Below are 12,307 nucleotides of genomic sequence, written 5' to 3'. Positions count from 1 at the left end.
TCCAGTACTCTTGCCTGGAAAATCCCATGGATGGAGGAGCCAAGAGGGCTGCAGTCCATGGGGTTGCTGAGGGTCGGACACAACTGAGAGACTTCCTTTTCACTTTTCACTTTCATGCATTGGAGAAGGAAATGGCAGCCCACTCCAGTGTTCTTGCCTGGAGTATCCCAGGGACGGGGGAGCCTGGTAGGCTGCCGTCTATGGGGTCACACAGAGTCGGACACGACTGAAGCGACTTAGCAGCAGCAGCAGCAGAATGGCATAAAATAAAAATGTATGGTCATGGAAAGGCAATGTTACTAACTGAAAAAGCACCTTACTCCTGACACTTAGCGTGAGTAATATGATCTTATTTGGGCTTTAAAAGGCGTACAAAAATATACATCAGATTATACACACACACAGAGAACAGCATAGCCTAAGGTATTAAAAGTGATCCTCTCTGAATGACAGAAATAAGTTGTTTTTCTTTACTTATTCTTATTTCTCTGTGCTTTCTAACTTCCTAGGATATTCATTTGCAGCCTTTGCAATAATGAAAAATATATTTAAAATAGAAAATAAAACCCATCCAGAACATCCATTTTGGCCAGTATAAAAGACTGGATACCCTGGTCAACTTTCTCACCGACATAACTACAAATTCTGAATGAACAGAAAAACATCTTTAAATGTCCTAATGAAATAGCAAAAAGAAGTGAAGACTTCTTACAAGCCAATAAAAGGAAAAGAAGGAGCCAGAAAATTGACTTTAATGTGCAAATCAAAATTTCAAAGAAAGACAGTAAAAGAATTGAGGAAGAGTGTAGAACTTCAAAACTATTAGTGAAGATATGGAAAGAGAAGGCAGAAGTAAGAAAAACCAATAACAAGAATAAAAACTCACAGTACCTATTAACCCAAATGTATGTTATGACAAAAATGTAAATGGATTACATGTTCCAGTTTAAAGACAAAGATGTTCAGATTGGACTAAAACACCCAACTGCGTATAGTTTACAGAAGGCACGTACGTAATGAAAGGACACATGGACAGTCAAAGAAAAAGGATCTGAGAAGATAGGCCGGGAAAATAGTAACAGAAGAGACCTGGTGTCACTCTGCTAGCTGTTCTATAGACACATAGACAGATAATAGATATGTAGGGAGATAGAAAGAATAGACATAAAGAAACAAATAGATATTTAGATAGAAGGAATAGATATAAAAAATTGATATTTAGGTAAATATCTAAAATATTAGATATTTAGGTGTTTATTTAGATAGATATAAGTAAATAAATAGATGATGGACATCTCCGGTGTAATCCACTCCCTCCTGCCCCAGCCTCCATCGTCCCTGGCCCGGATTACAGCAGCAGCCTCCTAACCTGGTCTCCCTGCTTTCCCACTCACTTCCTCTCTTCCCCAACAATCCATTTTCAGCACAAGCGTCCAAGTCATTCCTTTCCAAACCAGGTGAAATCACATCCCCCTTTCTCATCCTCGATTGATGCCCCATCTCACCCAGAGCAAAGGTGAAAGTCCATCCAGTGTCCAACAAGGCCTCCCATGGTCTGGTTCCCTGGGTATCACTCCAAGCTCATCCCTCACTCTTCCTCATCCCCTGCCTGTTCCCACTCAGAGTTTGGGCACCTGTTCCTCCCTCTGTGTCAAACATTCACTCCCAAATATCCACATGGCTGTCTCCCTCATCTCCCTCCAGCTGCCCCTTCTCGTGGAGCTGTCCCTGACCCTTCCACATGGAGCCACAGCACTCCTCCGAACCCTGGCTCCAAGGGCCTAGCCTTGTCTGTAGCCCGGAGAACAGGGCCTGGGTGTGGCAGTCCCTCAAGGAATAGTTACTGTACAGGTGAAGAAATGATGCTTCTCAACGCCCACAGCCTCCTGCTCAGACTTGAAGGAACAGATCTCCATCCATCCCATGACACCGACACAGTCTGACCCTGGGGAGTGGGGGCTGCCTGAGAGGTGGGAGATCTAGACCAGGAAGGAAAGAGAACCGTGGCCTGGCCCACCCTAATCTATTGATACTAAAGGTCAGGAGAGGAAGATTCTCTTCATCTGTGTGCATGTGCTCAAGCTCAGTCATGCCCGACTCCTTGCAGCCCCATGAACTACAGCCCACCAGGTTCCTCCGTCCATGGGATTCTCCAGGCAAGAATGCTGGAGTGGGTTGCCATTTCCTCCTCCAGGGGATCTTCCCAGTCTAGGGATCCAACCCGCATCTCTTGCATCTCTTGCATCTCCTGCATTGGCAGGCAGGTTCTTACCACTAGTGCCACCTGAAATGGCCAGGCATGTGTGGTTTAATGGGAAATACCAGAAAGTTTGGTAAGACAGCCAAACAAGAAAAAAACAAGAGAAAGAGAATCACCCATGGAACTACCTGTGCCAAACAAAGAGAAAAATAGGATCAGAGAAGAAAACCTACAAGAAGAAGGATAGGTTTGGATAGATGGGGTTCCTAGAGACACCAGGTTCATACAACATGTTTTGGACCCAGCATTTTTTTTAAAGAGCTATGGCTACAATGTTATAACTTTAAGAAAGCATTATGTCTTTATCATTCATATGATTATTTCATTGTATTGAAGAAGAGAGAATGAACAGGGGAACTGCAAAATACATTGACAGACAATTCAGAACAGAAATGGAAGAAAGAGCAAAAAGCCAATAACATGTGTTTACTGGAAAAGTCTGTTTAACTTCAAAAGTCATCAGAGAAACCCATGTTAGAACAATCACAAAACAATTTTCCTATATACAGGGTGAAAGTAAAAGTCACTAAGTTGTGTCTGACTCTTTGTGACCCTGTGGACTATACAGTCCAGGGAATTCTCTAGGCCAGAATACTGGAGTGGGTAGCCTTTCCCTTCTCCAGGGGATCTTCCCAACCCAGGTTTTGAAACCAGATCTCCAATATTGCAGGCAGATTCTTTATCAACTGAGTTATCAGGGAAGCCCATACTTCCCTGGGCTCTACTGGGTAGGATTATTAAACAACAAATTCGATGAATTTCAGAACAAGCATGGTTGGAGTATAAAATTGGCATAACCATGAAACAAATACTTCGGCCACTTGATGCGAAGAGTCAGCTCACTGGAAAAGACCTTGATGCTGGGAAAGATTGAGGGCAGGAGAAGGGGACAACACAGGATGAGATGATTAGATAGCATCACCTATTCAATGGACATGAATCTGAGCAAACTCCAGGAGATGGAAAAGGACAGGGAAATCTGGCATGTTGCAGTCCACAGGGTCACAAAGAGTCAGACATGACTTAACAACTGAACAACAACAAGAAACCTTCTAGATGAAAAGTTGGTGTTATATGTCAAAAGGTTTTTAAAATCAGATTTTATGATTCAATGACAGCACATGTGATTTACTCCAATTCACCCACAATGCTATCTGAACTTAAAAAACCCATTGCCAGAGATGGGATTGTATTGAAGTCATCCAGCTACAAAGCTCAGGAACCTACCAGGCTTTCAGTCTCCCACAAGAAGGAAAGTGAGTCTGCAGAACTAGAAAGAGAGAATTTATAGGCAGAATTACTTTTGGTCTATTGGCAAATGGAATGGAAAATGTTTAAGTTGTTCTTCTAAGTCACACTTTGACCTGCAGAACATCTGAACCCAGATGATTCCCAGTCAAAGGAGAAAGTACAGTGAGCACTTAAAGCTCACGCACAGATGACTTCTGACTATAGGAACACATTACCGATTCTCAGCACAATGATGTGCTTAGGAAAGTTAGGAAGAAATTCCCTGACACCCACATGAATAAATGCATGTACACATCTGAATAGATTTAAGATGCTGGCTCTAGAACGCTTTGCTAAAAAGAGGTTTAACTTGAGACACAAAGCTCCAATTACTTTGCAGGCTCAAGCTTAAGCAATTTAGCCTGATTTTGAACGCCCTTGTCATAACAGCCAAACAAAGACAAGAGCAGCTTTGCGGGCGTCTCAACCTCTCCCTCCAGTCAGCCTACCATCGTGCGATTTTACAAGGTGAGTTACAAACGTGAATGAGACAACGCCAAGCAAGCTGTGCTCTCGGAATTAATACATTTCGAAGTTGAGAGCCAGGCAAGTGGCAATGCTAATCAAGAAACTGACAGCATTAATCTCCTTTGGCTCAGCTCAAAATAGGTTTTGCCACAGGTGACCCAGAGTCCTTCCCTCCCCTTCTCAAGCCATTAGCCAAACATCATATTTCTTTCTGCTGCCAATGCTGGCGCCACCAGCAGCAGGATCCAAGTGGGGAGAAAGAACACACAGGAGGAGAACAGCTTATTAACTCTGTCTGGGAATTTCTGCGCTCACCTGCGGCTGGTTCGAAGGAATTCTCCTAATTTGCCAAAAGTAATGAGGGAATAGCTCGCAGCCAATTACCTTCTCCACGGTACAGGAGGATGAACAATGAAGCACATTAGGATTTAAAATTTCAATTGAGTGTTACAATGACCAAAGAGAGGCCTATGCCACGGGAAACTTGCAGAAGGGATTTCCATATGAATGAATCATCAACAAAACATAGGTGTTCCTCTTGCATTGCAGGATCTCATCCATGACAAGGGGCACCTAGAGTATAACAAGATATCTGATCTCCCGAAACCAGGACTACGTCTGCCCTGGAGGGGTGGTTTAAAGTACAAACCGGATCTGAATGGATCAATCATTCTCCATAAACAAGGGCTCTATCAGGAACCTAGCAAACCAAAGTGAAGTCCTCTGATCATCTACACAAATGGATAAATACCCTCAAGTCTAATTTCCATCCCTCAGAGTTCCAAATGCCCCCTGAATCTAAACGCCAAGTGGCCAGCCATTTCCCTATTAAATGTCCTTCACTATTTTGTGCATATGCCCCTGTGGCCTTCTCTTCAGGGCTATAGGAATCCAGAATTCGGTCCCTGTGTGCTTTCCTCTGATCGCTTTACAGAGAACAGGATGCTGGCTCCGAAGGACATTGGCTCTGCTGCCGTTGCCAGCATTCAGCTCTTGTCAAGCACACAACCTGAATCTCCACTGCTGATTTCCAGACCTGAAATGCATCCTTATTTGTCTTCTCCCTGGAGCACATGTTCTCCATGAGCTGATGCCCCTCCCTACTGAATTGCAGACTCTAGCAGAAGTGTCTGGACATATTCCCTTTGGAGAAGGAAGTCAGGGAAGAAATTACCTTGAAAGTACCTTTCTGTATCCCCTCCGCGGTGATTAACTCCATCAGACCAATGAGGACCTGGCCCAAGGGCAGCCAATCAGCAGGCTGGCAAATGGCCTGAGACAGAAGCTCGGTGGCAGGGGACTTGGGGAGGATGTGTGGTTTGATAAAGGACTGTAGATGCAATTTAGAGTTGGAAATTTACAGCCAAAAAAAGTTAATACCTGCTGTTTCCATGCTGCTGCTCAGTCGTGTCGGACTCTTTGCGAACCTTTGGACTGTAGCCCACCAGGCTCCTATGTCCATGGGATTTTTCAGGCAAGAATACTGGAGTTGGTTGCATTTCCTCCTCTAGGGGATCTTTCTGATCCAGGGCTCAAACCCACCTCTCCTGTGTCTCCTGCATTGCAGGCAGATTCTTTACCAGCTGAGCCACTGGGGACCATATGCTATAAAACATAATGCTTGACAAGATTTCTGGGTCTGTGGAGGAACACAGGAGCTAGTGATGTGCGATTTCAAAGGTGGAATATTGAATAAGCCCCAATGAGAGTGAGGAAGGCCTAGTGAGTCAAAGAAAGAGGAAAGGACCAGTAGGCTCACTGGCAGGGTGGAGGTGGCCTTTCTGAGGCCCCAGTGTACGTGTGTCCTACAAGAAAACCTTAAATAAAGTAACACAAGTGGGTCACTCTTTTAGTAAATGGAATTTAACATGTAAGAGTTAAAAGGGTGTTAAAATTAACCTATGACAGAAATATCATTACAGAATCATTTTTTCATTAGTAATTTAAACTACTCTCCTTTAAAAAATTCCATTTCTAAGAATGATGACTGCAGTTTGTATACAGTGATATCTATTCCTTTAACATGCAATTTCAGGCAGGGATTCATTTCCACTGTTACATATTGTATATGTAACATACATACTGTGTACATAAACATTTCCACCAGTTCACATACTGTATGTGAATTTCTCTGGATTGCATTTCACTGACGACAGATCTAAAATGATCTGATGAAAAAAGGAAAGATAATAGGACTCAACAGCAATTTAATAAAGTTAACTGACACAACTAGTGCCAATGATTGCTTTCGAGAGACTAAATATATAAATGGACAGTGGCCAGGTCATATATGAAAACAGAACTCTGACCTACAACCTGAGACCACCAGCCTAGGAAGCCAGCCTGCTCTTTAAGTCAAGACTTCTGATGTAGTCAAACCACATCTCTAGTGACTGGTTTCAGAAGCCAACCAATAACCCTATAACAATTAGCCAAAAATAGCCAGGACTTGGTTAATAATTGGCAGCTTCCCTAATTTTTGTCCCCAGTTTCAGTCTAGGATCAACCAGAGAAGATGAATATGCCTCCCTAGTCAATCACGTAGGAGGTCCCCCCTTCCTATGTAAGCCCACCTCCCACTCCCCAGGCCAGCAGCCTCAATCAGGGCCAACCTGAAGTCGTCCTGTTCTTTCCCTGGAAATTTCCCTCAACCCCCAGCCTGCCTTTGGGTGTCTGCCAAAACCCAGTGAAGGTGGCTGCCTCCCTCACCAGAGTAAGTAACAGATAAACAGTCGTGCTTGCTCTCGTTTGGTAGATCTTCATCTATTGCCACACTTTTATGGCCATTTCTAAAAAGAATTTCTATAAAAACAGGCAAGACAATAAAGCAAAGAAGGTAAAGCCGAGGTGAAAAAGTGAATGAAAGTTGCTCAATTATATCTGACTCCTTGCAACCCCATGGACTGCAGCACACCAGGCTCCTCTGTCCTTCACCATCTCCTGGAGTTTGTTCAAACTCATGTCCATTGAGTCGGTGATGCCATCCAATCATCTCATCCTCTGTCATCACCTTCTCCTCCTGCCTTCAATCTTTCTGAGCATCCGGGTCTTTTCCATTTTATCAGTTCTTCACATCAGGTGGCCAAAGAATTGGAGCTTCAGCTTTAGCATCAGTCCTTCCAATGAATATTCAGGGTTGCTCTCCTTTAGGATTGACTGGCTTGATCTCCTTGTAGTCCAGGGGATACCAGGAGTTAAAACCCAAGCACACTTCCCACCAACATTCTGTGGGATCTGGTCCTGCTGAGAACCGTGTTTTCACAATAAGCCTCAAACCTGTCTGCAATAATTACCCGAGAAGCAGAAAGGTAGCATTTTAAATTTCAGTGACACATTAATACACGAGGTAATACTCTTGACAGATACAGGGGACGATTCACCCCATGAAGCTAAGCAACAGCTCCTCAGATCAAAACACAAGCTGAGTAACTGGCCTTGGCAGGCCCGTCGTGCATCAGAGCTGCACCTCGGGTAACCGTGTCCCCTGCAGACACTTGGCAGCCACTGACAGATTTACCGCTGTTATCGTCCCTGGCGGCCCCAAGCAGACATCTCGTCTCAGAAGAGTCAAGGCTTTGTCTTGAAGCTGAGGGTTAATAGAATCCCTTAATTGCAGTATCAGTTATAACAAGGTCCTGCCTTTTTAAAAGCAATGCTTCTTCCAGCCTCAGAATTGATCTTCCAGTCTGAGATGGTATCAGATAAAGGACAATGCTAGAACATGAAGGAATTAGGCTTCCCACATACTAGGATATTTACAGTCACAAGCATGGCCAATCACCAGAGCCTGTGAGAGAAGGGTGAGTGCCACAGCTCCAAGTTGGTCCCTGGCGGCTCCTCACGGTGGCCGGGTCTCCTGCACACAGTCTGAGCAGGAACTAAACTCAAGGTCGCTGTTAGGCTTGGACTGTGCCCCTCCATGCGTGAGGTCCTGCCCCACCCCCCAGCCCCTATACCTCTGAATGTGACCTTATCTGTAAATATGGTCGTTGCTGATGTAACTAGCTAAGGTGAGGTCCTTAGGGTGGGCGTTAATCCAAAAGGACTGGTATCCTTCTAAAAAGGGGAATTAGCACACAAAGATCCTCGCTCACAGCCTCAGATCTCAGACCTCTGGCCTCCAGAACTGGGAGACAAGACATTTCTGTTGTTTAAAGCACCCAGTTTGTAGTGCTTTGTTGAGTAGCTGCAGGAAACAGTCACCCTCTGTTGTTCTTGTAAACATCATCTCAATTTCCAATAACCAGTTACATCACCATTGGTAGAAACACTTGATCTGGAGTAAAACCTGGGAACATCTCCAAAATTTCCAGCACATTCTTCTTACAAGCTCTTTTTATATTCTGAAACTACCCACTTCATATTCTAAAACATTAACTTACATTCTGGCTAAGGTACTATGATCACTGAAATGTCAAGAATTGAGTATCCTGGACATTTTCTTGACTTAAGGTCATAAGTTTGTAAAGCCTCTCATTGAGGGATCAAAAGGAAGAACTACAAAGAACAAGACTACACAGTCCATAGTGTCGCAAAGAGTTGGACACCTCTGAATGACTGAGCACACACAGAGAAAGAGAAGGAAATGAGAGAAAATGTAAGGGAATTCTAAACAGTTACTCTCTTCACCCATCTAATCCTAATGAAAGTGAAAAGTTGAGCTGCCGTCTGTAGATGGTTGTTCTAGAATCTAAGATGTGTGCATACATGCTAAGTTGTTTCAGTCCTGTCCAGCTCTTGCTACCCTATTTTATGGGAGGCAGGGATCAAGACCATCCCCGAGCAAAAGAAATGCAAAAAGGCAAAATGGTTGTCTGAGGAGGGCTTATAAATAGCTGAGCAAAGAAGAGAAGCAAAAGACAAAGGAGAAAAGGAACGATATGCCCATTTGAATGCAGAGTTCCAAAAAATAGCAAGGAGAGATAAGAAAGCCTTCCTCAGTGATCAATGCAAAGAAATAGAGGAAAACAACAGAATGGGAAAGACTAGAGATCTCTTCAAGAAAATTAGAGATACCAAGGGAACATTTCATGCAAAGATGGCACAATAAAGGACAGAAATGATATGGATCTAACAGAAGCAGAAGATATTAAGAAGAGGTGGAAAGAATACACAGAAGAGCTATACAAAAAGGATCTCAATAATCTAGATAACCATGATGGTGTGATCACTAACCTAGAGACAGACATCCTGGAATGCAAAGTCAAATGGGCCTTAGGAAGCATCACTAGGAGCAAAGCTAGTGGAGGTGATAGAATTCCAGCTGAGCTATTCCAAATCATAAAAGATGATGCTGTGAAATGCTGCACTCAATATGCCAGCAAATTTGGAAAACTCAGCAGTGGCCACAGGACTGGAAAAGGTCAATTTTCATTCCAATCCCAAAGAAAAGCAATGCCAAGGAACTTTCAGACTACCATACAATTGCACTCATCTCACACGTTGGCAAAGAAATGCTCAAAATTCTCCAAGCAAGGCTTCAACAGTACGTGAACCACAAACTTCCAGATGTTCAAGCTGGATTTAGAAAAGGCAGAGGAAACAGAGATCAAATTGCCAACATCCGTTGGATCATTGAAAAAGCAAAAGAATTCCAAAAATCATCTACTTCTGCTTTATTGATTATACCAAAGCCTTTGACTCTGTAGATCACAACAAACTGTGGAACATTCTGAAAGAGATGGGAATACCAGACCACCTTACCTGCCTCCTGAGAAACCTGTATGCAGGTCAAGAACCAACGCTTAGAACCGGATATGGAAAAACAGACTGCTTCCAAATTAGGAAAGGAGTATTGTCAAGGCTGTATTTTGTCACCCTGCTTATTTGCTTACATGCAGAGTTCATCATGTGAAATGCTGGGCTGGATGAAGCACAAGTTGGAAATCAAGACTGCTGGGAGAAATATCAATAACCTCAGATGCAGATGACACCACCCTTATGGCAGAAAGTGAAGAAGAACTAAAGAGCCTCTTGATGAAAATGAAAAAGGAGAGTGAAAAAGTTGATTTAAAACTCAACATTCAGAAAACTAAGATCATAGCATCTGGTCCCATCACTTCATGGCAAATAGATGGGGAAACAGTGGCTGTCTTTATTTTGGGGGCTTCCAAAATCACTGCAGATGATGACTGCAGCCAAGAAATTAAAAGATGCTTGCTCCTTGGAAGAAAAGCTATGACCAACCTAGACAGCTTATTAAAAAGTAGAGACATTACTTTGCTGATAAAGATCTGTCTAGTCACAACTATGGTTTTTCCAGTAGTCATGTATGGATGTGAGTTTTGGCCTATACCAAGAAGGCTGAGCACCGAAGAATTGATGCTTTTGAACTGAGAGGTTGGAGAAGACTCTTAAGAGTCTCTTGGACTGCAAGGAGATCCAACCAGTCCATCCTGAAGAAAATCAGTCCTGAATATTCATTGGAAGGACTGATGCTGAAGCTGAAACTCCAATCCTTTGGCCACCTGATGTGAAGAACTGACTCATTTGAAAAGACCCTGACACTGGGAAAGATTGAAAGTGGGAGGAGAAGGGGATGACAGGATGAGATGGTTGGATGGCATCACTGACTCTATGGACATGAATCTGAGCAAGCTCTGGGAGTTGGTAATGGACAGGGAAGTCTGGTGTGCTGCAGTCCATGGGGCCGCTAAGAGTCAGACAAAACTGAGGGACTGAACTGAACTGAACTGGACTGTAGCCTGCAAGGCTCCTCTGTCCATGGGATTCTCCAGGCAAGACTACTGGAGTAGATTGCCATTTCCTACTCCAGGGGATCTTTCCAACCCAGGGATGGAAACTTCATCTCTTGCATCTCCCACATTGGCAAGTGGGTTCTTACCTGGGAAGCCCTAAAATCTAAGATAGTTGGTTCTCAAAGTGTGTTCCCCCTCAACCAGCATCAACAGCAATCTTGGCCCTCCCCCCCAAGACCTATTAAATCAGAGGGAGTGGAGCCCACTTCCTATGTTGAAACTCATCTTCCAGAGACTTCTGATGTCCACTAAAGTGAGAATCACTCTTGCACTCATGTGTCTGTGTGCGTGCTTGCTCAGTCATGTCCAGTTCTTTGTGACCCCATGGACTGTAGCCCACCAGGCTCCTCTGTTCTCGGAATTTTCCAGGCAAGAATACTGGGGTGGATTGTGTCTCCTGCATTTGCAGGTGGATTCTTCACCTGTAGTGTCACCTGGAAAACCCAAGAACCACTCTTACTAGAGTTAAAGCCAGGAAACAAGTTGGTTCCACCTAACTGTAAATTACCAAAGTTTCTTTTTTCTAGATTTGGTAAAGGAATTATGAAAAACAGCATTAATTCTCCTATAATAAACTGAAAGGAATTGGACCCTAATAGTACTCTTGCCTGGAAAATCCCATGGACGGAGGAGCCTCGTAGGCTACAGTCCATGGGGTCGCTACGAGTCAGACACAACTGAGCAACTTCATTTTCACTTTTCACTTTCATGCATTGTAGAAGGAAATGGCAACCCACTCCACTGTTCTTGCCTGGAGAATCCCAGGGACAGGGGAGACTGGTGGGCTGCCGTCTCTGGGGTCACACAGAGTCAGACACGACTGAAGTGACGCAGCAGCAGCAGCAGCAACTGTAAATTCACTTGGGAGTGACTGACCAAGAGCACTGTGTTCAGAAGGATTCTGAAGCACATTCTGAGCTCTGATTTTAAAATGAGGAATCTCCTGGGAATAAGAAGAGGATGGCAACTTGTAAGTCACTTAAAAACCAGCCCATGAGTTTCAGGCTCATAGACCATCATCACCATATCTTCCTTCATATCAATGCTTCTAAATAAAACAGGTTCCAAATTTCTGGAGTGAGTTGGACCTTTATACTGACATAAAAATGAAAATCTTTTTCTCAGTTCTGAGATGAAACTCAGAAGAAGTACTTGACTGCATTGTTCTTTCTTCTACTAAATATTTATTTCCCCCTTTTCTCTGCACACCATGTCTCTCTTTCAGGATGCCATTACTTTAGTGATGGGATAAAAAAATGAAGTTGTATTTTACTTAGTTCAGGAAAGCAAGTGATACACAAAATTGAAACTTACAAGATAATTGAATTTGAAAGCTACCATTTTCACTGCATTTGTATGATGAAAGATTCTCTTCATTTTTAAAAGGATTTACAAAAGAGTTCTTTAGAAGATTGTTTTCCTCTGAGGCTTTTCATATCTGATTTGTTTTATTTTAAAAATCACCTAATGCTTCCTGTTGCCTTTGAGACTGAATTCCTGGAGATTCAGGGCTGCAGCCTGAATGCAGCCT

This window comes from Bubalus kerabau, chromosome 18 (assembly GCF_029407905.1).
Source record: "Bubalus kerabau isolate K-KA32 ecotype Philippines breed swamp buffalo chromosome 18, PCC_UOA_SB_1v2, whole genome shotgun sequence".
Taxonomy (NCBI): Eukaryota; Metazoa; Chordata; class Mammalia; order Artiodactyla; family Bovidae; genus Bubalus; species Bubalus kerabau.
This window is presented reverse-complemented; position numbering follows the sequence as displayed.